At 40.5% G+C, this 27,105-nt stretch overlaps 1 pseudogene; it reads left to right on the top strand.

Moving 5' to 3' along the window:
- The first annotated feature begins 15 nt into the window (after positions 1 to 15).
- The window catches only part of LOC121482100, a 31,506-nt pseudogene continuing 4,416 nt past the window's right edge, over positions 16 to 27,105 (top strand).

Here is a 27,105-nt window from a genome sequence, read left to right on the forward strand (position 1 = left end):
GAGGGAGAGGTAATTATGGGTCAGAGTCTCTACACTTGGAGTGTGGCCCTTGAGTGGAAGTGGGTTGGAGATAAGGAGGAAAAAGTGATGCAGAGTACAAGTGGTGAGAGTCTGCATGGGGAGAATCTGCTTGGAGCAGGTGTGCTGTAAGAGAGCTACCTGGGCCAAAAGGGGTTGGTTTGAGGCCAAGGCTGAGCTAGCTGGCAAAAGAAACACCCTCTTCTCTGGTTTGTCCAGGTAGCTGGTACACAGGTAGGATCCATGGGAGTCAGGAGTGACTAGGGTGGAGGGGTCAAAGATAGCATTATGAGTTGAATATAGAGAATGGCCAGTGAGAAGGAGAGCTCACTGCCCAGCCCAAAGAGGAGATCATTCATGACAGAATGGGCAGAGGTAGTAAGTGGTCAGGCCAGGCCTTAGGAGGAGAGGGTTGTCCCCTCATCCTCAGTCCTCTTATTGCTTCTTGTCCTTAGATCTGCAGCCTGCTCCCGGAGGCTTCCAATTCCAAGACAAAATGCCACTAATACAGAACAAGGGAATGATATCTCACATGCATGCTCTCCCACAGGTGTTCACGTTTTAAAATAAATCAGATAGAAAATTAAATTTCTGCTGGCGCAACCAAGAGGGCCATGTTCCTTAGGAGCATAGGGAGCAATTGTCCTGATTCCTCAGGTTGCACTGCATGGAGAAGCTCCTCCTCCACCCACATTATTTGCCACGGTCCCCACGGTGGGGTTGGGGGAGGTCTTAAATAGGGCTAGACATTCTACCTGGGACTTTTGTTTTTCTATATTTTAGTTTATGTTTTATTTTAATTTATTTTGGGCTTTAACTTATTTGGACTTGACTTCCCTCTTTAGCCCAAGGTTTCATTACCTAACTGCCTCTCACCCCACAAGGTGGTAAACACTTCTTTTATTCCTTCTCTACCTCCAACTCTAAGAGTCATTTTTCCAGAATACCATTGAGAAATTAAGACCTTTCAAGAGCAAGATGCTAGAACCTTTATGCTTTCCCTGATGGCTGCCTGTGTTCATGCCTCAGAATTGTCTGGTGCATGTCTGTCTTCCCTATAAGATTTGAGTGAGATTTCAGGATTGAACTGATTTGAGATTTCAGAAATCTCATTCATTTTTGTGTTGCCAATGCCTAGACAGCTAATATTTGTTGCACTGAAATGAGGTAGGTACGGGGCTTAAGAAGGAGGCTTATGGGACTTGGGGCTGGGGGCTCCCTGTGTTTTCTCTGTTTTCCTGTTGATTCAAAACACATTCAGGTGAGTAGGCACTCCCTGAATTATGAAAGTGCCCTGAAGTCTTTAGGGATGCCAGAACTCCCTCTTCTATTCTTTGGAATGCTGGAGCAGAATGGTAGGCAGTCACTTAAAATTAAACAAATCTTTTTTCTTATGGGAAAAAAAAGTCCAACTCAAAGGTATCATGGATTTTTCAAATGCCTCTTTTCTTCTTCTCTCTCATCGAAAATACTATAGTGTTAACTTTTCTAAATTTCCTGCGTGGGTTGATTCAATTCCACTGATTCAGTTCCTTTAGTGGTTATTGAGTTATCTCAGTTGTTCAGACCTGGGGAAACCAGAGGCAAGTGTTACTCTCCTGGCTCTAACCCAGTCACAGAGCTGACAGTAGCACCCACGTGTAACTACGGGAGACAGGGATGAGCCAGGCAGAGGCAGCATGCTGTGAAATGACTGTGTATCTGGGGCTTCTTCTCTGAGGTGTCTGAAAGAGTGGGCAGGTTGGTTTTCTGAAAGGCCTCAACATCCTAGTTCTCTGCAGGCAGAGGGTGTGGGCTAGCAATGGTTCTGCCGCTAACCATGTGGCTTTGGGTAAATTGTTTAACCTTCTGAGTCTCAGACCCCTCATATTGTATATATCCATATTCCACAAAATATGGAATAATACTGTATGTTTCCAGGATATTCATGAGAATTAAATGAGTTAATTCATGTAAAATCCATAGAATAGTGGGTAGCACATAAATAAGTGTTCAACAAATACTAAGGTTCATTATCACCATCATCATCATTGTCATCATTATGTCCCCTTATACTGACATATTACAATGTTATTTTATATTGTGAAGGCAAAAAGTGGTGTAAGAATTTTGAAAATGTTTTGGAAATGTTTTCACTAAATAGTTTAGAAAGGCTTTTTGAAGGAGACAGGAAATGAGCTGAGGGTGGAGAAATGTAAGTAGTGGCAAATGAATAGACAGAAGAGCATTCAGAGAAACTCAGTTTAATTTAGTTAATGGTTAAAGAGCACACTCTGGAACCTGACTGCGATTGTTAGATTACTGGTTTTGCCATTTACTAGCTACATAACATCATGTAAATTACTCAAATTCTCTGTGCCTCAGTGGATTCCTTTGTAAAATGGGGATGTTTATAATACCTACCTGAAAGGTGATTATGATCAAAAGCACATAAAAGCAGTCAAAAGTATTAGCTGACATTATTAACAATGCACCTAATATGCGGTTTTTGGCATGAATTTTGTTACTTTAAGGAGTAAAAGGCAGATTGCTTATCTTTTCTGAGCTGTCCATTGTTGGAAGATACAAACCATTTAGCTAGAGAGAACAGGTAACCGTAATGCCAGGCAATGTCTCCAAATCCCCACAGTGGTAGAGAGATTCAAGAAATATTCTTGATGAACTAGGATGCGTATACCTGTTTTTCCAGGACCAACTGGAAGTGCCTAGGGGTTCTCAAAACCAAGCCCTGCTGCCTCCTATGGAGCAGCATTTGATTGCAGACTGAGGACTGTCCCCGGGATCTGTCCTGACCGGGAAAAGCCTTGGCCTTTCTAGGCCCTCTTCAGTTTTACCAGTAATATGAGGACAAAATCCATCATCTTACAGCACTAGAGAGGAAAATAAAATGAGGTACTATATTTTTGAAAGTACAAACTTTGTATTGACCAAACCTGGTAATTATGGTTTTGTTTCTTCCTATATTGCTGGATTTGGTATAATGATACTTTGTTTTAGATTTTTGCATTTTTGTTCATATATGAGACTGGTAGGTAATTTTTCAAGCTCATTAGTGTTTTAGGTTTTGATATCAAAGATGTATTAACCCTATAAAATGAACTGACAGGTGTTACATTTTTTTAAAATTCTGAAAAAGATTGTATAAAATTTTTATTACTCATTTCTTGAATATTTGGTAAAAATTGTTAGGAAGCTTCCTTTTTAGAAAAAATATTTTAGCACTGATTCAATTCCTTTAATGGTTATTGAGCTATTCACAATTTCTACTTTTTTTTGCTAAGTTATTTTTTGCTGTTATTTTTTTCTATGTGGATCTATAATGTGCCCAACATTCTTTGTTGAAAAGACTATCCTTTTCCCAATGAAAAGGCACCAACAAAATGATCTCTTTGTGGGTACATATTGTTTAATTCCTTGTCTCTATTTGGTCTCATCAATCTAGCATTCTTACACTGATTGTCTTGCTTACTGTAGCTTTAGTCTTGAAAGTCTGGAAATCAGCCTGTATAGTACCCTAGTTTTGTTTCCTGTTTTCAAGATTGTTTTAGCTATTCCAGAAAATTGCATTTCTGTGTAAATTTCAGAATTACATTATAGTTTCTACAAAAAGCCTGCTAGAATCCTGATTGGTACTACATTTACCATACAGAACAATTTAGGAAAAATTGACACCTTAACAATGTTGAGTCCAGTTTTGTTAAATTGTATTTTCTGAGAATGTGCAGTTTCATTTAACTGTTCAAAGTAATTGGCTTTTTCTCCATCAACCTTCTTAGTAATGTTTTTAAAGGCCTGCAACATATATAATGGAACCATCTTTTTCATTCCTCATATTTATTATGTGCGTCTCCACTTCTCCCTTAAGTCTTTTCAAAAGTTTGTGGCTGCATTAAGGTATTCCTGGTTTCTATAACAACAACCAACAATGTGATATTTCAGAAGTTTATTTCTCCAAATAGGTGCTCTTAGTCAGCAGTGGCTGTCCTCTAAGTGATGACTCAAGGATGCTAGACCTTTTCTATCTTTGGCTCTGTCATCTTCACAATGAGGTTTCCAAGGCTGTCTTGCTTGCCTACACCATGCTAGGAAAGTGTATGGAAGGCCACACGTTGGAGGGCTCAACAGGCAGGGTGAGAATGGTGTGTGTCACTGTTGCTCATGTTCCACAACTGGAACTGTTACACGGCCACAACCATTTAGGGGCATTGGGAAATGTTATGGAGGGGTGCGCCCAGAAAGAAGAAGAATAGGTTTCTATAGCTATCCCGTATAATCTATAAAGATTTTTATTAGTCTTAAACTTAAAAAAAAAAACAAACTCTTCCTTTAGTGGTCTTCTCTGTTATTTTATTAATTGCTTCTCTGTATTTTCTTAATTGTTGCTCTTCGCCTTTTATATTCTTCCTTATACTTAATTTGGCTTTATTTTTCTGTTCACTTTCTAACTTCTTAAGAGAGATGCTTAATTTATTAGTGACAGGGCTTTCTTTTCTAGTGTTTGGTTTTCTTTCCAGAATTTAGGACTATAAATTGTTCCCCTAAGTAATGCTTTAGCAGTATCCCACAAGTTTTCATTGAGGGTATTTTAAAAATCATCCAGTTCAAAATATCTGATTTCCATCCATATTTCATCTCCAATGCATGGGTATTGTATATTGTTACTTAATTTATAAATATATGGAGATGTGCCTTTGCTGATTTCTACTTGAAATGCACAGAATTATTTCAGTCTTTTGAATTGTGTTATTTTTCTCTACTTTTTTTAGAAGTTGCACATTCTGTTTGCATTTCTCTTAATATTTGCCCAGAACTTATAATATGTATTTTTAACTTAACCAAATTATAGTGAATCAATTCCTTTATCTTCCTCATGGATAATATAATGATCTCAAAACACCTTAACCTTATAATTTTACTAATTTCTTTTATATTGTTCTGTATTTTATGTCTGTTTTCTAACTCTATTAGATATTATTATTTTATATAGTCTATGTGCATTTTTATTTGCCTACTTATGTACTACTTCTTTACCTTCATTTCTTTGTCTATCTGGAATTACTCTCCTTCATCAGAAACTCATCATTTAGATATTCCTGAATGAGAGTCTACTAAGAGTGAATTTTTCTCAGCCTTTTGTTTTCTGAAATTGGACTTATTATTAAAATGTGTTTTCACTGGAAACATCATTCTAGTTGGGCAGCTATTTTCTTTCAGCATATTGAAGATTTTCCATTCTATTCTGATTTCTGTTTTTGCTCTTATAAGTCTAATATTTTACAATTAGAATTTTCCCCCTCTTGCTACTATTTTTAATAATAAATTTAAATTTTATTGGTGTTCAATTTGCCAACATACAGAATAACACCCAGTGCTCATCCTGTCAAGTGCCCCCCTCAGTGCCCTGCCACCCAGTCACCCCCACCCCTGCCCTCCTCCCCTTCCACCACCCCTAGTTCGTTTCCCAGAGTTAGGAGTCTTCATGTTCTGTCTCCCTTTCTGATATTTCCCACACATTTCTTCTCCCTTCCCTTCTATTCCCTTTCACTATTATTTATATTCCCCAAATGAATGAGAACATATAATGTTTGTCCTACTCCGATTGACTTATTTCACTCAGCATAATACCCTCTAGTTCCATCCACGTTGAAGCAAATGGTGGGTATTTGTCATTTCTAATGGTTGAGGAATATTCCATTGTATACATAGACCACATCTTCTTTTTTTTTTCTTTTTTTTATTTCTTTTTTATTTTTATTTTTTTAAATAAATTAATTTTTATTGGTGTTCAATTTACCAACATACAGAATATCACCCAGTGCTCATCCCGTCAAGTGTCCCCCTCAGTGCCCGTCACCCATTCCCCTCCACCCCCCTCCCTCCTCCCCTTCCACCGCCCCTAGTTTGTTTCCCAGAGTTAGGAGTCTTTATGTTCTGTCTCCCTTCCTGATATTTCCCACACATTTCTTCTCCCTTCCTTTATATTCCCTTTCACCATTATTTATATTCCCCAAATGAATGAGAACATACACTGTTTGTCCTTCTCCAATTGACTTACTGCACTCAGCATAATACCCTCCAGTTCCATCCACATCGAAGCAAATGGTGGGTATTTGTCGTTTCTAATGGCTGAGGAATATTCCATTGTATACATAGACCACAGCTTCTTTATCCATCATCTTTCGATGGACACCGAGGCTCCTTCCACAGTTTGGCTATTGTGGAAATTGCTGCTATAAACATCAGGGGTGCAGGTTTCATTGCATCTGTATCTTTGGGGTAAATCCCCAGTAGTGCAATTGCTGGGTCGTAGGGCAGGTCTATTTTTAACTCTTTGAGGAACCTCCACACAGTTTTCCAGAGTGGCTGCACCAGTTCACATTCCCACCAACAGTGCAGGAGGGTTCCCCTTTCTCCACATCCTCTCCAACATTTGTGGTTTCCTGCCTTGTTAATTTTCCCCATTCTCACTGGTGTGAGGTGGGACCTCATTGTGGTTTTGATTTGTATTTTCCTGATGGCAAGTGATGCGGAGCATTTTCTCATGTGCTTGTTGGCCATGTCCATGTCTTCCTCTGTGAGATTTCTCTTCATGTCTTTTGCCCATTTCATGATTGGATTGTTTGTGTAATTGGTGTTGAGTTTCATAAGTTCTTTATAGATCTTGGAAATTAGCCTTTTATCTGATACGTCATTTGCAAATATATTCCCCCATTCTGTAGGTTGTCTTTGAGTTTTGTTGACTGTATCTTTTGCTGTGCAAAAGCTTCTTATCTTGATGAAGTCCCAATAGTTCATTTTTGCTTTTGTTTCTTTTGCCTTTGTGGATGTGTCTTGCAAGAAGTTACTGAGACAGAATTTAAAAAGGGTGTTGCCTGTGTTCTCCTCTAGGATTTTGACGGAATCTTGTCTCATATTTAGATCTTTCATCCATTTTGAGTTTACCTTTGTGTCTGGTGCAAGAGAGTGGTCTAGTTTCATTCTTCTGCACGTGGACGTCCAATTTTCCCAGCACCATTTATTGAAGAGACTGTCTTTCTTCCAGTGGAGAGTCTTTCCTCCTTTATCGAATATTAGTTGACCATAAAGTTGAGGGTCCACTTCTGGGTTCTCTATTCTGTTCCATTGATCTGTGTCTGTTTTTGTGCCAGTACCACACTGTCTTGATGACCACAGCTTTGTAGTACAACCTGAAATCTGGCATTGTGATGCCCCCCGCTATGGTTTTCTTTTTTAAAATTCCCCTGGCTATTCGGGGTATTTCCTGACTCCACACAAATCTTAAAATAATTTGTTCTAACTCTCTGAGGAAAGTCCGTGGTATTTTGATAGGGATTGCATTAAACGTGTAAATTGCCCTGGGTAACATTGACATTTTCACAATATTATTTCTCCCAATCCATGAGCATGGAATATTTTTCCATCTCTTTGTGTCTTCCTCAATTTCTTTCAGAAGTGTTCTGTAGTTTTTAGGTATGGACCCTTTACGTCTTTGGTTAGGTTTATCCCTAGGTATCTTATGCTTTTGGGTGCAATTGTAAATGGGATTGACTCCTTAATTTCTCTTTCTTCAGTCTCATTGTTAGTGTATAGAAATGCTACTGACTTCTGGGCATTGATTTTGTATCCTGCCACACTGCCGAATTGCTGTATGAGTTCTAGCAATCTTGGGGTGGAGGCTTTTGGGTTTTCTATGTACAGTGTCATGTCATCTGCAAAGAGGGAGAGTTTGACTTCTCCTTTGCCAATTTGAATGCCTTTAATGTCTTTTTGTCCGCGGAGGGGGCCGCTGATCTGCTCAGCTCGGGGCAGGAGCGTCCTCGCTGTCCTGGGCCCTCCCGGCCTCTGCCTGTCCCGGGGGAGGCCGGATCCTGGGCTGTGTCCCGGCGCCCTGTGCCCCGGGGCCTGCGCTGTTGGATTCGCTCCCGCCCCGCAGCCCCCTCCGCGGAGCCGCCGCCCGAGCCCCTCCGAGCTGCTCTGGGTCCCGCCGAGCGCTGCAGCCCTTAGGGAGCTCGGGGCATCTCCCGGGGCGCAGGTGCCTGTTAGTGTCCCCGGGAGCCCGAGGGCATCCCCGCTCTCCTGGGTCCTGCACCACCTCCCTGCGGGCCCCTTTCCGCGGGGAAGGTCGGTGCAGCTCCTGCTCCTCCGGGACGGGGCTCTCCTGTCCTGGGGACACTCGCCCCGGCCTCAGCCCGGCTCCTCGCGGGCCCCTCCCCCTTGGAGGCCTTTTGTGTCTTTATTTCTTTTTCCCCGTCTTCCTACCTTGCTAGAGGCGCGAACTCTTCTCCCTGTAGCGTTCCAGCTGGTCTCTCTTTAAATCTCAGGCCGAATCCGTAGATTTTCAGGATGGTTTGAAGGTTTTCTAGGTAATGTGGTGGGGACAGGTGACTTGGGGACCCTACTCTTCCGCCGTTTTGCCCCTCCTTCCCCTTTTTGCTACTTTTAAGATGTTTCTTCCCTTATTGGGTGTTTTCAGTTTCACTTTAATTTGTCTATGAGTTGATTTCTCTTTTTATTTATTGAACTTGGGATTTGTCAGAGTTCCTAAATGCATGGATAGGTATCTCATCAGTTCTACAATATTCTCAGCCATTAATTCTTCAAATATTGCATCTTTGCCCTCTTCTTTCCCCCTCCCTTTGGAACTCCATTGTAAACTTGGTGCACTTCCACACTTTATTCCTCATGTCTCCTAACCTCTCTTCCATAACTTTCATCCTTTCTGTCCTCTGTGCCATTTTGCAAATTTCTTTTGTCCCATCCTGTGATTCACTAATTCTCTTTTAGCTGTATCTAATTCGCTGTTAAAGCTGTTAAGTTTTTAATCCTTTTATTTTAGTTTAGTTTTAAAAGGTTTTGATTTCTATAAGTTAATATCTAGTTTCCTGTTTCCTGTGTGTACTTGTCTCTGTTTCTTTGAACATAGGAAACATACTTGTTTTAGCTTCAGGCACTTTGCATTTGTTGTCTCCTTTGGTCCTCAGGACCCAGCTGTGAAGAATCATTATGCCTATCATAGAGAAAAAAGCACCAAGACACTTGTCTCAAGGTCCATTAATTCCTTTTCTATCATCTACCTTTAGCTAGAAGTTGAAACTCTGAGAAATTGCTCCAAGACAGAGAGGAGTGTCTGCCCAGTGGAGCCTCCCCGAAAATTATACAATAGAGATGGTGTCATTGAGCATGGAATACGTTTTATGGAGCTAAGACCTGTATTTCCGTGATTCACTGTGAGCTCCCTGAGGGCAGGGACTGTGTCTGAAGCATCCCTATGACTATAGTACTTAGGACAAGACTTAGTAAATATATTGTGATTGCATTATTCAGTGTTCTGGGCACATAGCCGGGATGCAAATACAACTGTAGAAGTGAATTAATTAATAACTAAAATAATACAATTAAAACAAACTAACTTGAGCACTATTTCTTAAACATTTATTAATAACTGGTTATGAGCATCTAGATTGGAGCTTGGCAAACTTTTTCTATAAAGAGGAAAATAATAAGCAAATTAGACTTTGTTGACTGTATGGTCTATTTCACATCTACTCAGCTCTAGCATTGTAGCCTGTGTTAGTCTCTATAGCCTGTAGTAGTCTGATAGGGCTGCCAAAAACAAGAAAATATCAGAGAGAAACTTCTAGGTTCCAATATTTCCACACAATTTTGGAACCCAGAAGTCCAAGATCAGCATGCCATCAGGGATGGTTTCTGATGAGAACTCTTCCTAGCTTGCAAATGGCTACCTACTTGCTGTGTCCTCATGTGGTCCTCATATGTGTGCAGAGAGGGAGAGACTTCTTCTTATAAGGACATCAGTGCTATCAGACAGATGCCACCTTATGACCTTCTTTAACCTTAACTAACTCCTTAAAGGTTCTACCTCATAATACTTTGGGGATTTGAGGGCTTCAACATATGAATTTGGTAGGAGGACACAATACTGTCCATAACAGAGCCTAAGGCTGCCCTAAGCAACACATAAATGGGTGAGTAAGGCTGTGTTCTAATAAAATCTTATTTTTAAAGACCTTATTTATTTATTTTAGAGGGAAAGAGAGTGGAGGGGCAGAGGGAGAGGGAGAGAATCTCAGGCAAACTCCATGCGGAGCACAGAGCCGAAACACAGGGCTCAATCTCAGGTTCGTGAGATCGTGACCTGAGTCAAAACTGAGAGTTGGATGCTTAACCAAGTTAGCCACCCAGGTGTCCCTAATTAAAACCTTATTTACAGAAACAAGTAGCAAACTGATTTGACTTATGGACTGCAGTTTGCCAATTCCTTTTCTAGATATATAAAGATGATTACCTGTAAATGTGACAAAACTTATTTGAAATCATATTTCTTTAGGGTGCTCATTCTTGGCTCTAGTGGCTCTTGAGCCTCAGCAGGAAAGGTATAGCATCTGGGGCAGAGCCAGGGTCAGATGCTTTGCCGCACTGACCAAGTAGGTCTCCTGACCTTAGCTTTCCCTTGAGAGGAGCCTAATTTATCAGAAGCACCTAAGTGATGAAAGATAGTAAATAGGTCCTGAATGAGTTTTATTTCATTGCCCTATCTTTAATTTTTTATAGAATAAGATATAAAACTTGAGTTTAAATTGCAGTTGGTGTGATGTATGTAAGTGAAACAGCCTGAATCATTCTATTCATGCATTCGTTCATTCAAATATATATTTTTAACATCTTCTGTGTGTAAGACAGAGTTCTATGTGTTAGAGATACAGATGTGATTAAGACAGAGAAAACCCTGACCCTTCCTGATGCATGCTAAGATATGACTCATGCTAAAATTATAGCATCAGTGAAGAAAGCCCCTAAATCCTTGGCAGTGCCTCTTTCACAAGACTTTTTTACTCATTTCTATTCAAAATTGCTCTTTGGGAGCTGCCAATAATCAGGCATCTCACATGAGTGAATGGATCTTTCTTGGTTGCTTCTCTGTTCTATGCAATAGGTGTGGACCTGCTAAATCTAACAAGTCAGTAAGACCTAGGAGGACTTGGGATTTATAAGGAGAAATGAGTCTTTGGGGTGAAAAGCTTTTTGGATGGACAAAGAAGGAAGAAGGAGAAGTAGCAAGATCGGCCTCAGGACTTCTCACTCTGAGAGTTAGGTCTTCCTTTCTTGATTTTGGCATTCTGGTGGGTTTCCTGCTAATGCTAACGCTGGCCTTAATCTACAAGACACATGAAACTAATGCTGGTTTGAGTGACAACCTGGGCCCATGCTAGTGGATGGGGGAGCCCAAGAACTGCCTCACTAGGATGCGATGATGACTCTTACACAGGAGGCCTGGCCAACCCTGTTACTGGGAAAGCATTTCTGAGAGGATGTTGGTGTGAATGATCTGGTGAGTGGCTCCCTATAGGCGACTCCAGTACTCTATGACAGGAGGCTGTCACCCAGCAGGCATTCACTGGGCACTGCCTTGGCATCTGACCCCTATATGGGTGTGGGAGGAGTGAGTGGATGGGGCACAGGAATAAAGTCATTGGGATATAGTGGGTCAATGAACAGTTGTGTTTACGAACAACTTTTGCCCTATTAGCTGCATGTTATTAAGCAAATCACTCTTTTAGGCTTTACCAATCCTGTGCTCCAGGCCATGAACTATGGCCTCTTCTATACCATTCATCTCAGAAGAAAATTGAAGCTAAATACCTCTAAACTTTGCCCAGTAGCACCAGCTCTTGGTGGCAGATTGAGGACTAGAGCCAGGACAAATCCCATTCCAGCAGTCAGGTCACCCCTACCCTGCAATGCACATCTCTCCACAGATTCCTCTCCCAGACTTCTACCCTCCTTGCGCAGCCTGTGCAGTTGCCTGCATTCACAGCCCACCCAGGGCCCATCTCCTCAGGAGGTGTTCTGCAGCTGCCAGGTCTGCCTCTGAGACCCATAGGTGCTATACCCCTTGCCTTCATTCTCAGTGTCTTAATGTCTATGTTCTACATGGCTCCCAAAGTGGATGTTTTTCACCCAGAAATATGTTGATTTACTTTCTTATTTAAAGGCTGTGTCTTGTAGATTAAGGCCAGAGCCCTGAGCATAGTGTATATAACCCTTTGCATCCTGGCTCCTGCCTAATAAAGTTGAACCTTATCACTCTTTCTGGCCATTCCAGTAACTGTTCCAACTGTGCTAAATGACTCAGTTTCATCCCCTCTTTCTACCTGCTGAACTTCTACTCCTGTTTCCAGCTTAGCTCACGCATTCTTTCTCTAGGAAGCTTCTCCTGTCTGCCTTGGCATATTTACCTGGGAGGTCCCACCAAACTTTCACATTCAGTAATCTAGTACTCATCACTTGGCCTTATAATTTTCTGCCTTCTTATTTGCTTCAACTTTTGTCTGACCTCCCGAAGGGTCAGCACAGAGTCTCTTATTTTCATATCTTTATTACCTAGCATAGAATCTGGCATAAAGATCCAACAAATAAATGTTTGAATAAATTTTTGAATTATGGAGAATGGATATATTCTATCTGGTTATAAACTGTCCTGCACTGTTTTTTTAATTCATCTTGTGCTACCTTTGTCTCTCTTCTGTTCTGTGGGGGCTGGTCTTCCAGTCTGGCACAGTGCTAGAAACAGAGCATGGCCTCAGGAGCTCAAGTGCTGAGTTGGGCTGAGCCGCACTGTCTCCCGTGCCAGTCGGTGTAGCCTCAGCAGGGTGGGGAGACATAATCTCCTCCCTGCTTTTCCTCCAGGACTCAGTCCTGTGGAGCCAGAGGGTGGAGTTCAGGAAGGAAAGCCGGTGCTTCCATTTTTTTATCTGTCAGGTGTCGTGGCCCCACCTGGTGAATCAGCCCAACCAGAATGGGCTCAGTAAAGCACGTGTTGGTGTTGCAAATACCCAGAGGCACTCTCCAAACTTCACAAAGCCTCCCTCCCTGCCCAGTCCAGGCATGTTCCCCAGTTCTCTGCAGAAGGCACTCTGTTGGAGAAGGCCACACCTTGGTGTACTTGTGTTCCAGGACAGCTGGACCTAAGAGGTAAGGAGGGCCACATGTGCTTCTAAGAAGGGAGACCACTCTTGTGTCTAGGAAGAGACTTTTTGATGAGATTTGGACGGGAGAGTAAATTCAGAGTTTAGATGGTCCTGTTACTGTTCAGCCTGCCCTGCCATGCCCTGCTGTGCCTGGGTATGAAGGATGTGCCAGCCCACAACCCATTGAGGTCATGGCAGGGCGCAAACAGATCCTGTATAAGTATACTTGATCATTGGATATATTTTCAGAATTTTAAACTGCGTGTTACAAACTGGGTATACGTGTCAATTTGCTATGGATGTGATTGTTTTCTGTAAAAGCTATTTATTAAACTAAACTGAACTTTAACTTAGTTACACAGAAATCACTGTAATGGTATTATCTACATGCTTATTCCTGCTCTTTATTTTACCCACTGCCCACCCAGAACAGTTGCTTGATTTCTACATGGATAGTGGTCAGGCAGGGCTTATGCACTCCAGATATCCCTGCAGAAGTGAGATTTGAGATTTTATGAGGAAATCTGTTTAATGAAATCTGAACCCCTGAATTGCAAACTAAATCTAGGTGTGGCTTTCAGTCCTTTTTCATTAAAGAACCACTGAGGAACTATCTGTAGGGGAACCAGGAGGACAATATGAGGGGCGTGGTCATGCCCCCAGAGGGCACCAGAGGGCACTTCTGAGGCCAGGGCTGGGAGTCCTGGGATGGAGAGGAGATTCTATTGTCATTCATATCCTTCTGGTTCATTGCTTTGTTTGCACAATGAACCATCTATTGCCTTTCTAATTTTTAGGAGAAAAAACACTCTCTTCTGGAGAGGAAAAACTGGTGACAATCCTTTAACAATTTCATCCTTAACAATTTTTGCTTCTTCAAAGGTCCTATTCTGTGGCTCCCTGCATGGCCCCCCTGTTGCATGGTGTCAGGTTAGCCAATTCACAACCTTTTGGGCAGATTAACCTCAATCTCTATGTATGCAGTTGTTTAAGGTATCTTCCCCCTCCATTAGCTTCCTTTGTGATTCTTTTTCTGGCCAACCTAGAGATCACAATATGGATTTCTAAAACTAGCTTTATTGAGGTATAATTTGTATATAATAGAATTCACCACTTTTAAGTGTAATTTGATGAGTTTTGTCAAATGTGTTCAATTGCATAATTATCGCTACAATCATTATACAATCATCATATAGAACATTTCTATTCCCTGAAAATGTTCCCCTCTGCCCCTACCTAGTAAATCCCCTTCCCATGACCCCAAGAAACATGGGTGTGTTTCCTGCTACTTCAGGTGTCCTTTTCTTCTAGAGTCTCACGTAAATGAAATGGTAGCTTAGGTGGCCTTTGGTGTTGGGCTTCATTCACTTAGTAGAATGCTTTTGAGATTCAACCATGTTGTTCTGAGTGTGAGAAGTCCATTCCCTTATTGTGGCTATGTAGTGTTCCATGATGTCACTGTGTGATTATGCACCAGTTAGTGGACATTTGTATGGTTGACAGCTTGAATATTATGAATTATGAATACATCTATTGGAGCATTTGCTTAAAAATCTTTGTGTGAACATGTGCTTCACTTTTTTTCAGTAAAAACATAAGAGTAGAGGAGTGCCTGGGTGGTTCAGTTTGTTAAGTGTCTGCCTTCAGCTCAGGTCACGATCTCAGGGTCCTGGGATTGAGCCCTGCCGTCCTGCTCCCTGCTCAGTGAGGAACCTGCTTATCTCTTGCCCTCTGCATGCTTATACCCCTTCTCTCTCTCTCTCTCTCTTTCGTAAATAAATACAATCTTAAAAAATAAAATATAAGAGTAGAACCACCAATCTCATGGCAAGTGTGTAACTTTATAAGACACTACCAAGCTCTTTCCCAGGGGCTATACTGTTTTATACTCCCATCCCAGTATGTGAGAGCTGTGGTTTTAATTTACATTTCCTTAAGGACTAAGAATGTTGGGCACTGTTTCATGAGTTCATTTGCCATCTGCCTAATCTTCTTGGTGAAGTGTGTGTTCATATTTTTTGCCCATTTTTTTTATTGGGTTGTTTGTCTTACTACTGGGCTATAAGGGTGCTTTATATAGTTTGGATATAGTGCTGGTCAGATGTATATTTTTCAAAGATTTCCTTCCAGTCTGTGACTTACCTTTCCATTTTTTTAACAGTGACTTTTAAGCAGTAAAATTTTTAAATTTGAGCAAAGTTTGATTTTCACTTCTTTTGCATGTTGTACAAGCTTTTTAATCCAAGATCATAAAGATTTTCAAGAGTGTTATGGGTTAGTTCTAACACTTAGGTATATGATCTATATTGAATTAATTGTATGTATGGTATAAGGTAGAGGGTTTTTTTATTTTGCATTTTTGCATATGATTATAGTTCTAGTACCATTTGTTAAAAAGACTAGTATTCTAGGGTTTGTTTTTTTTTTAAGATTTTATTTATCTATTTTAAAGAGAGAGAGAGAGAGTACAGGCGATGGGGAGGGGCACAGGGAGAGCCAGACTCCTCGATGAGCAGGGAGCCCGATGTCGGCTCCATCCCAGGACCCTGTGACCATGACTTGCAGTTGCTTAGCCAATTGAGCCACCCAGGTGCCCCTAGGGTTTGGTTTTTATAAAGTCTTTTTTGATTTGTTATTAATCTAAAACATTATAAAAATATAGTACCTCATATATATGTTAACAAATGACCTTTTGTTCTTTCTCTTTTTCTGGAACACTTGAAATAGCAGTCTTATAATCCCTTGTGTGTACAGAGCCATTTGTGCTGGCAAGTAGGAGAGATTTTATGTAAAGTGGACAGGGAGAGTTTCTTATTTGTTGTAGTCCAAGCAGAAACCATTCTTCTAGCAGCAGTGACTCAGGAACATTACAATACTTAACTATGCAGGGATGGCGTGTGTATATGGGAAGGCAACTGCTGTTCATTGAGCACATACTATATTTCAGGTACCTAATTTAACCCTTACAACAGTATGAGGTGAGAATAGCTATCTCATTTTGCAGATGGCAAATATGAGGCTCAGGAAGGATGGTTAACTGACCCACAGTAAACATTTCAGAGCTTGGAACTTTTTTTTCTTCCTGTTATACTGCCTTCACCAGTACTGGCAATTTTCATATTTTACTATATTAACTGTGTGTGTGTTCTCCATAGAAGGAGAATCAATAGAATATATAGAGATGTATATAAGAGGAGATTTATTATAGGAATTGGCTTCTGTGGTTATGGAGGCTGAGAAGTCCCATGATCTACCATCTGCAAGATGGAGAACCAAGGGAGCCAGTAGTATAATTCAGCTTGAGTCTAAAGTTCAAAGAATTGGAGGGCTGATGGTGTAAGTCTTGGCCTGGTTCCAAATAACTGAGAGCAGGGAGCACTGATCCCCAAGGGCAGGAGAAGGTGGATGTCTCAGCTCTACCAAAGAGAGTGAATCCTCCCTTCCTCCACTTTTTTGTTCTATTTGGGTCCCCAACAGATTGGATGATACCCACTAGCATTGGTGAGGCCAGTCTTCTTTCCTTAGTCTTCCCATTTAAATGCTAATAATCTCTTCCAGAGACACCTTCATAGATACGTCTATAAATAATGTCTCACTAGTTATCTGGGAATTCCTTAGCCCAGTCAAGCTGACACATAAAATTAGCCACCACATTAATGATATTTTTAAAATACTTTACTTATTTATTCATTTATACATTTATTTGAGAGAGAGAGAGAGCACAAGCAGGGGGAACAGCAGAGGGAGAGAGAAAAGCAGGCTCCTTGAGGGAGCAGGGAACCTGACATCAGGCTCAATCCCATGACCCTGGAATCATGACCTGAGCCAAAAGCAGGCACTTAGCCAACTGAGCCACCCAGGAGTTCCCACATTTATTATATTTTAGAACGAACTATCACTTACCAAATGAAGGTACATTTGGCAAACAAAGAGAACTCAGGCCTCAGGGTAAAAGGGTACGAGCCTCTGAAGTCCAAGTTACAGACCAGAGACAATGAGGGTAGATGTCTGCATCAACAGCAGCCAGAATGAACGGTCCCCAGCTCCATATGGACCCATACTGGTGGCCGGCCACTCATGCCAGGGACTGGCCACTGGTTCAGTGGAATTTAAGTCTGCATGGAAATAGTGGCAATCATCCTCTAGGGTGATGAAAATTGAATAAGATAGCACAGGTAAAATTTCTATCATTTGGTAGGAATGAATTAGCATTAGCCTGTTGGCCCTGATCACCAGGCTAGGGGAGGAATGTAGTTCCTATAGAATTTCAATGAAAGGAAGAATATAAGACACAGTGAGCTCTAGAAATGCTAGCTCCCATCCTCTAATGCTACCGGATGAAAATATTTCTGACAGTGCACTTCCAGCCCATCACCGAACATGGCTCTGTTTTTAAAACCACAGCACACGCAGGAAAATGCATATACCATTTGCTTCTATGAAACAAAAGACACGCAGTGTTTGCATAAGTGATAGCCGGTTACTAAGTGAGCCGAAGCTGCTAACTGTGAGTCTAGGAATGTTAGCCTCCTGCCACAGAAGATCTTGCTTTCCAGTATGGATGTATGGGACCTGGAAGGCAGCAGGTCAGTGTGAGCAGGTGTGAAGGTCACTCCACCCAGAAGCAGGAGGCATAAACACTGCCACATTGTTTAATTTTTCCCTAGCTTCAGTTGTGTTAGTTTTAAAATTAAAGAGGAAAAGACCCAGTATTTGTTGAATATCTACTATTTGCTGGGCATTTTACACCTACTTTTTCATTTGAGCACAAACATACATACATGATATAGCATTTTTTTCCTTAAATCTTACCGATAAGGAAACTGAAGTTCAGGCAAGTCTGATACCTTTACCCACAGACATAAGGCTAAGTGGTAGTTCTTTCTAACAACAGGATCTTTTAATTTTTCTGAGACACCATGCTGCTACTAATTCAAAATTGTCATAATAGTACACAAATTGTGAAGAACAAATGAGTTAATGAATGCAAAGCTTGCATGCTGTCAAGTACAATGGACCTATTTTAGCTGTATTTTTTTTATGTTTAAGTAACTAAATGAACCTTTATATTAACTGTACAGTAAACATGCCAGAAGAAATATAGAAGTCCAGGCAGAATAGAGGGCTATACATGTGCATGCTAAGATTAATATTTAAATATGTAAATAGGAAAAACTGCATTTTGTTTGTAGTATGGTTGTTTCATATTATCCACATTTTTCTCCTGTACCATGAACATAAAAATGCTATTATGCCCCCAGATAAGAGCCCTGGGTGGGCCAGGAGCATGGACAGATCTTTTGAATACAGTCCTGGATATGAATATAAGACATACATGTAGCCAAGTCCTGTGCAGCAGGGCCACTGGAGCTAAAGCCCATTCGAGCACAGCGCAGTGTGCTGCAAGTAAACATGCACTTTTTCAAGTCCTACTGCAGGCCTGGGAAGGAGGCCTTCCACGGGTATCGGCCCAGGATGAAAGAAAATTATCACTTTCCCAGATCAGGAAACTAATGGTGGAGGAGTGAGTCAACCCTGTATTTGTCTGTATGTCCCTTGTGCCAAGCCCAGAGCCTGGCATGGAACAGAGACTTAACACAAGATGGCCAATGAAAGAATGAAAAATGAAGGAAGGAATACAAGATTGTGGATTTGGGTCTGGGAGAGTTCATGAGATGGCAGCACTGAGTGCTGAGCACTGAGATTGATGAGTTGGTCAGAGAGAAGAGAGAGACCTGGATTCTCAGGTGGAGTGGATAGGACTCTGATTGGGCAGATGCTTCAAGGCCTCATGGGGAGCCAGAACACACCCATGACAAGAAGGAGTGTGTGAAACACAGGGAAATGATAAACAATAAAAAGCTGCAGACTGAAGCTGCTCCTTTTTATGTACTAAGGCAGAAGGGTTCTGCAGCTCACACAAACACACTCCTGGTGGAGCCAGGTTTAGGTGATAGGACAGATGTTAGCTACTAAGAGCACTATATTGGACTGCCAGGCTACAACAGAGCACGGGTTCAGTTTGATGTGAGGGTGTGCCAGAAAATTTCCTCTCAATCTCAAAAATATACATATATCTCACATTCACAATTTTTTCCCGATTCATAGAATTCTTTACCATAGCTACATCTTGCACATAACCCCCTATAGCTCAGAGCCAGTGAAGGAGTGCCCAAGCTTTGCCACATTTGGAATCTTTCTGACTTCTGCCCCAGCTCACTGCCTTCCTCTTCTGCTTTGAAGCATATGACTACTTTGGGCTTGCCAAAGTAATCCAGGGTAATCTCTTTATCTTAATTTTAACTGATTATTAATCTCAATATCTGCAAAATCATTTGTGTCATGTAATTTATGTATGAACATGATACTGGGGGCAAAAATTTTGCCTTCTGAGCTGTTCTTGCCTCCAACTCAAAAGGGGGGATCAGAATTGATAACAGGGAGTTAAGATACAGTCTAACTGTTGCTACAAGAAGAATAAACACAGTGCTGTGGTGTACTTAGGAAGTCTATTTGAAGCAGGGGCAGCTTCCTGGAGGAAGAATATCTGATGTGATGGATAGAATTTAGCAAGGGTGGGAAAGTCCCAAGCAGAAAGAATAATGCTATTCTGCTGTGCAGTGGCTCATTGTTGTTGGCCTATGGAATTCACTTCAGGGAGCCTGAGAGACAGGGCAGTGAAAGGACAGATAAGAGAGCTGCCAAAGGCTCTAAGCAAGGAGCTGAGATGATCAGATTTTCATTTTAGAAAGGTTGTCTGATAGTACTATGGGAATGGACAGGACTGTATTTAAAGAGGAGGCTGGCAAACTAATGAGACTGTTGCGGTAATCCAAGCAAGATGATGATGGCTTGAAAAGTAGAAATACCAGTGTGAGGGAGAGAGGTGAATGTGATACAGTGTGGGATTGAGCATGAGAAAGTACCAAGTTATGAGTGATCCCTGAGTTCCTAGCTTGGCTGACTAGATGCAAAATGGCACCATTTCACAGAGACTAGAAGAGAGACAGAACAGTGGAAGCCATGAGTTCAGTTTTAGAGATATTTAATCATTTGAAATGGCTATGACAATGAGTGGTGATGTTCCATGGATAGCTCTAAGATAGTGATAAGGTTTGGAGGTCATCAGTGAATGACTGGAAACATTCTTGATGTTTCTTGATGTGGAAGGGAGGAAGAGGAGCCAGAGAAGGAGGAAGAAGCAGCAGGTATAGAAGAAGGAAACCCAGGTGGGTATGGTGGCTCAAAGCCAAAGAATAGAGTTTCAAGAAAGAAGTTGAGGTCAGGTGCTCTTGAGTGGTCAGGTTAAATGAAGACCAAAATGTGCACTAGATTTAGTACCAGCAAGGTCACACTGGTGATCTATTAGAGTAATTCCCATAGATGGTGGGCAGGATCAGGTGGTATTGCATTAAAGAGTGACACATGAGGGATGACTCAGTCAGTTAAGTGGCTGTCTTCAGATCAGGTTATGATCCCAGGGTCCTGCTCAGAGGAGAGTCTGCTTCTCCCTCTCCCTCTCTTGCTCCCCTTGTTGGGCTCTCTCTCTCTCTCTCTCTCTCTCTCTCTCTCTCTCATAAATAAATAAAATCTTTTTTAAAAAGTGACACATAAGGTAAGAAAAGGAGAGTAGCTGGAGGGAACTAACGTCAAGAAAGTTGGGAGGACAGAGGAATATTGAAAAAGAAAACCAGAGCCAGGGGCATCACAAAGCCAGATTTCAAGTTGTACTACAAAGCTGTGATCATCAAGATAGTGTGGTTCTGGCACAAAAACAGACACATAGATCAATGGAACAGAACAGAGAACCCAGAAATGGGTCCTTAACTCTATGGTCAACTAATATTCAGCAAAGGAAGAAAGAATATCCACTGGAAAAAAGGCAGTCTCTTCAATAAATGATTCTATGAAAATTGGACAGCCACATGCATAAGAATGAAACTAGACCATTCTCTTACACCAGTCACAAAGGTAAACTCAAAATGGATGAAAGATCTAAATGTGAGACAAGAATCCATCAAATTCCTAGAGGACCTAGGCAACATCCTTTTTAAACTTGGTCACAGCAACTTCTTGCAAGATACATGTATGAAGGCAAGGGAAACAAGCAAAAATGAACTATTGAGACTTCATCAAGATAAAAAGCCTCTGCACAGCAAAAGAAACAGTCAACAAAACTCAAAGACAACCTACAGAATGGGAGAAGATATTTGCAAATGACGTATCAGATAAAGGGCTAGTTTCCAAGATCTATAAAGAACTTATTAAACTCAACAGCAAAGAAACAAACAATCCAAACATGAAATGGATAAAAGACAAGAACAGAAATTTCACCAAAGAAGACATAGACATGGCCAATAAGCACATGAGAAAATGGTCCGCAAAACCACAATGAGATACCACCTCACACCAGTGAGAACGGCAAAAATTAACAAGACAGGAAACCACAAATGTTGGAGAGGATGTGGAGAAAGGGGAACCCTCTTCACTGTGGGTGGGAATGTGAACTGGTGCAGCCACTCTGGAAAACAGTGTGGAAGTTCCTCAAAGAGTTAAAAATAGAACTGCTCTAGGACCCAGCAATTGCACTACTGGGGATTTACCCCAAAGATACAGATGCAGTGAAAAGCCAGGATGCCTGCACCCTAATGTTTCTAGCAGCAATGTCCACAATAGCCAAACTGTACAAGGAGCCTCAGTGTCCATTGAAAGATGAATAAAGAAGATGTGGTATATAACTTTTCTTTCTTTTTTTTTTTTTTTAGATTTATTTATTCATGAGAGACACAGAGAGAGAGGCAGAGACACAGGTAGAGGGAGAAGTAGGCTCCATGCAGGGAGCCCAACATGGGATTCGATCCCGGGTCTCCAGGATCATGCCCTGGGCTGAAGGCCCGCTGAGCCACTCAGGCTGCCCAAGATGTGGTATATATATATAAAATGGAATATTACTCAGCCATTAGAAACAACAAATACCCACCATTTGTTTCGATGTGGATGGAACTGGAGGGTATTATGCTGAGTGAAGTAAGTCAATCAGAGAAGAACAATCATTATATGGTTTCACTCATACGGGGAATATAAAAAATAGTGAAAGGGATTATAGGGGAAAGGAGAGAAAATGAGTGGGAAAAATTAGAGAGGGTGACAAAACATGAGAGACTCCTAACTCTGGGAAATGAACATGGGATAGTGGAAGGGGAGGTGGGTGGGGGGTGGGGTGACTGAGTGACAGGCACTGGGTGGGGCACTTGATGGGATAATCACTGGGTGTTATGCTATATGTTGGCAAATTGAACTTTAATTTCATATATATATAATTATAATATATATATATAATATATATAATAAAAAAAAGTTGGGAGGAGGACTTTACTTTAAATGAGAGAATGAAAATTATGCTTAAGCGCTATTGGGAGAAAGCCAGTGGAAAGTTGAACTTACAGAAAAGACAAGATTGTCACTGGAGTTTGGAGGGCTCACATCAGCAGGAGAAGGTGTGACTGGGAACACACACAGGAGAAAGGGAATGGGACTGAAACTGTACTTGGAAGGAGGAAGAGATGAATGACACTTAAGGGAATGTAAAGGAGGAGACAAGATTTGAGGGTACTCTTGAGTGACAATGTTGTCTCCATTAAGGAGGTGATCAGATCACCTGGAAGAGACAAGTAAAGGATGTGGAGCAGGAGAATTGGGTGGCAGGAAGGTCTGATGTAGCCTTGTGGAGAATGAGAGAGTAATTACTGGAAGAATTGCAGAGCAACAGTAAGCACCCATGTCTGAGGAGCCACAAGGGGCTTGTTGTTCCCACTACATCTGCTTGAGTGCACACTTAACAAGGTGGGCCTTGGCCTGGGGCGAATGAAAAGATTTTCGTTAGGGCGATAAAAAAATATTTTTAATTGCACTGTTGGGGATTTACCCCAAAGATTCAGATGCATTGAAATGCCGGGACACCTGCACCCTGATGTTTCTAGATTTTTAAGAAATTTTAAAGTATAAATGCAAGACACATAAACAATATAGTTTCCCCCTTAGTGTATCGTTTAAATTAGGTTAATTGCTGAAGCAAGTGATGGTTCATTCCCTCTTCCCTTATCCTCAGAAGATAATCTTAAGTGAGCATGGCACTCATGTCATGTGAGTCTCCTCTTATTTGTATAAACTGGTCTGGGCTCTGTAGAAAATATATAATTTTTAAGGAAACTTCATAAGACATGGTCAATTATAGATTGACCAAAAATAAGAGGTTTCCAAATAGGAGGCTCAGACATTGCTGAAGGGTCACTCATTCTCATTCACCTCAATTATTTATTCCTTATCTTTAGTGATCATCTGGAATCCTGTAATTCACAGGGTTGGGTAGATGGCTCACAGCATTACTAATTTATCACATTAAAGATCATGAAACAAGGCTCTCCAGGCATGGCCAATTGTTAAGATTCAGAAGTATAGCATATCTCTCCACTTACGTGTCTTCTCTAGTGTCCTTATTTTTTCTTCATTATTGAAAGATATTTTCCCTGCGTACAGAATTTTTAGTTGGCAAGTTATTTCCTGTAAGCTCTTAAAAAATACCCACTTTCTTCCACTGCCATAGTTTTAGATGCGAAATCAACTGTCATTCAAAATGTGTTTGCTACAAGAGTATGTCATTTCTCTCTGGCTGCTTTCAGGATTTTTTCTTTGTCTTTAGTCTTCATAAGTTCAATTATGCTGTTCTTGGCATGGAATTATTTCTATTTATTCTACTTGGAGTTTGTTCAGCTTTCTGAGTCTTTGTAAATTTGTATCTTTTGCCATATCTGAGAAATTTTTAGCCATCATTTCTTCAAATAGTTTTTCAGTGTTATACTCTCTCTCCTCTCCTTATGAGACTCTGATGATACAAACATGAGCTTATCTATTATGATGTCACATATCCCTGAGACTATTAATATTGCTACAGTCTCTTTTCTCTCTGTTGTTCAGACTGGGAAAATTCTATTGATCTTTCTTCAAGTTTATTGAATCTATCCTGTATCATCTCCCCTCTGCTTCTGTGCCTAGCCAGCATATTTTTTTCTTTTTTTAAAGACTTTATTTATTTGACAAAGAGACAGAGACAGAGAGACAGAGACAGAGGGGAGGGAGAAGTAGGCTCCCTGCTGAGCAAGGAACCTAACTTGGGGCTTAATTCCAGGACCCTGGGATCATGACCTGAGCCAAAGGGAGACACCCAACTGACTGAGCCACTCCGACAACCCATATTTTTCTTTCTCTTATTATATTCTTCAGTTCTATAATTTCCATTTGATTCTTTTTCATTAAAAAGAAAACTATTCCCTATTTTTTCCTGTTTTCTTGTTTTCATTAGTTTCCAGAAAATTCATAATTGCTTATTGAAGCATTTTTATGATGGCTGCTTTAAAATTTTGTCAAATAACTGACATTTGATTCATTTTGGTGTTGGTATCTGTAGATTGTCCTTTCTCATTCATGTAGGGATTTTCCTGGTTCTTGGTAAGACCAGTGATTTTCAGTTGTATCTAAGACATTTGGATATTATAACACTCTGGATCCTATTTAATCTTCCTTTAGTAGTAGGCAATACCCAGTTGAGGGCATGGTGGATGTGTAATGTTAAACTTCATACTGGGCCTTGACAATAACAGCCCAATAAAAATGGAGCACTGACTGACATTGCCTCTTTGCCTGTACAGGAAGGGGAAGCAGAGGGCTGACTCATACCATACTGTTGCTTCAGGGAGGGGTGGAAGCTTAGGGGTGATGACACCAGAGAAGAAATGGGAAGGGAGGCGTGAGGAGGGATAAGCAAGCCAGCCTTTCACCACCCTTTCCACCTATGTGATGCTGGGTTGGGGTAGAGTCTTTGCTGGGGGATAGGAGGTAGTGATGAAGCATGGTGGTAATTACCTCTTTCTCATTCTGCCTTGTTAAGTCTGATTGCTATTGGTTTGGGATTGAGGTTCAGCACCCTGCTGGCACTCTGATGGCAAAGGAGTCAGAATACCACCTGCTTCCACTGAACAGGATATCTGCCTTCTGCTGGGGTCACTGACATTGCCCACTAGGGGCAATACCCACAGATGAGAAAACTGGAGCATCGCCTGCTTCCTGGGAACAGGTGGAGTATCTCTGAGCACTCACCCTGCTGAAACCAGAATGAGATGAGACAATGTGGTTTTCATTGGTGTTTGGCTGGAACAGGGAAGGTGTTGCCAAAAAGGTATTCTTTTGTGAGGCTGCCCTTGTCCCAGACCTTTCATTAGGGCAGTTTTTGTTTGAGCCTATTGTGAGCTTAGGTTTACAGGTTCTTCAATATACATGTAAGCAATAAGAAAGCCAGTGGACTCATGTCATTCCTTAAGTCTAGAAGGTCCTAAACAGCCACCTTCTTCTTCCCACTCTTCAGAGACTTACTGTCTTGTTGTCTTGTGCCTACAGTTATTTAGTTGTAAGGGGGAGGATGTGGGAGCAATGAGGCTGCTCCATCTTTGGCAGAACCAGAAGTCCTTTAATATCTTCCAAGAAACTTTTAAATTGAAACTGAAATTTTGCATTTAAAGTAAAAATTTTTTTCCATGAAGATTTTGGACATATATTTATATGTATTCTTATGTACTGAGGTATTTTATGTTGTGTTTATAAAAATATGTCTTTTTTACAAGAAAGGATCAGAGAAAATCTTAAGAAAGCCACAAAATAAGTAATAAAGTGGCAATAAATACATATCTATCAATAATTACTTTGGATGTAAATAGACTAAATGTTCCAAACAAAAGACATAGGGTGACAGAATGGATTAAAAAAAAATAAGTCCTATCTATATGCTGCCTACAAGAGACTCATTTTAGACTTAAAGACACCTGCAGATTGAAAGTGAGGAGATCAAAAAAAATCTATCATGCAAATGGGTGTCAAAAGAAAGCTGGAGTAGCAATACTTATGTCAGACAAAATAGACTTTAGAACAAACACTGTAACAAGAGACAAAGGACATTATATCATAATAAAGGAAACAATCCAACAAGAAGATATAACAATTGTAATTATTTATGCACCCAAGATATAAGCACCCAAATGCACAAACAGTTAATAGCAAACATAAAGGAACCAACTGATAATAATACAATAATAGTAGGGGACTTGAACATCCCACTTACATTAATGGGCAGATCTTCTGAACAGAAAATTAGTAAGGAGACAGTGACTTTGAATGATACACTTATACAAATGGATTTAACAGATATATTCAGAACATTCTACCCTAAAACAGCAAAATACACATTCATTTCAAGTGTACATGGAATATTCTCCAGAATAGATCACATGTTAGGCCACAAAACAAGGTTCAACAAATTAAAAATATCAAAGTCATACCATGCATCTATTTCAACTACATGGTATGAAACTAGAAGTCAACCATAAGAAAAAATCTGGAAAGACCACAAATACATGGAGGCTATATAACATGCTACTAAATAATGAAAGGGTCAACCAGAATATCAAAGAAGAAATAATAAAGTAAATGGAAACAAATGAAAATGGATGACATTATATATATATATATATTTATATATATATATACATATAAATTTTTATATATTTACTCAGCTAGAGAACTCTTACTATGACAATGGCAACTATTTCTCTTATTTTTTTTTAAATCTTTATTTTTTTTAATGTTTTTTTAAATTTTTATTTATTTATGATAGTCACACAGAGAGAGGGAGAGAGAGACAGAGACATAGGCAGAGGGAGAAGCAGGTCCCTGCAGGACCCTGGGATCATGTCCTGAGCTGAAGGCAGACACTCAGCCACTAAGCCACCCATGTGCCCTTATTTGTCCCCTTAATATTTATTCGGTCATTTATTCCTATCAGTATAGGCTTATGGATAATTATTCTCTCTTTGGGTTATAATTCAATAATATGGTTATCTTGTTACTTAACTGATTCCAAAATGGGGAGAATTGGCTTAGTAATATTAAGTAATAGTAGTATAAAGCAGTATTAAGTTCTTAAATACATGAAAAGCACACTTGCTTCATATATTTATGTCTACTTTGATTTCTTTGATTAGTACTGATTAAA

Source organism: Vulpes lagopus, chromosome 24 (assembly GCF_018345385.1).
Source record: "Vulpes lagopus strain Blue_001 chromosome 24, ASM1834538v1, whole genome shotgun sequence".
NCBI lineage: Eukaryota > Metazoa > Chordata > Mammalia > Carnivora > Canidae > Vulpes > Vulpes lagopus.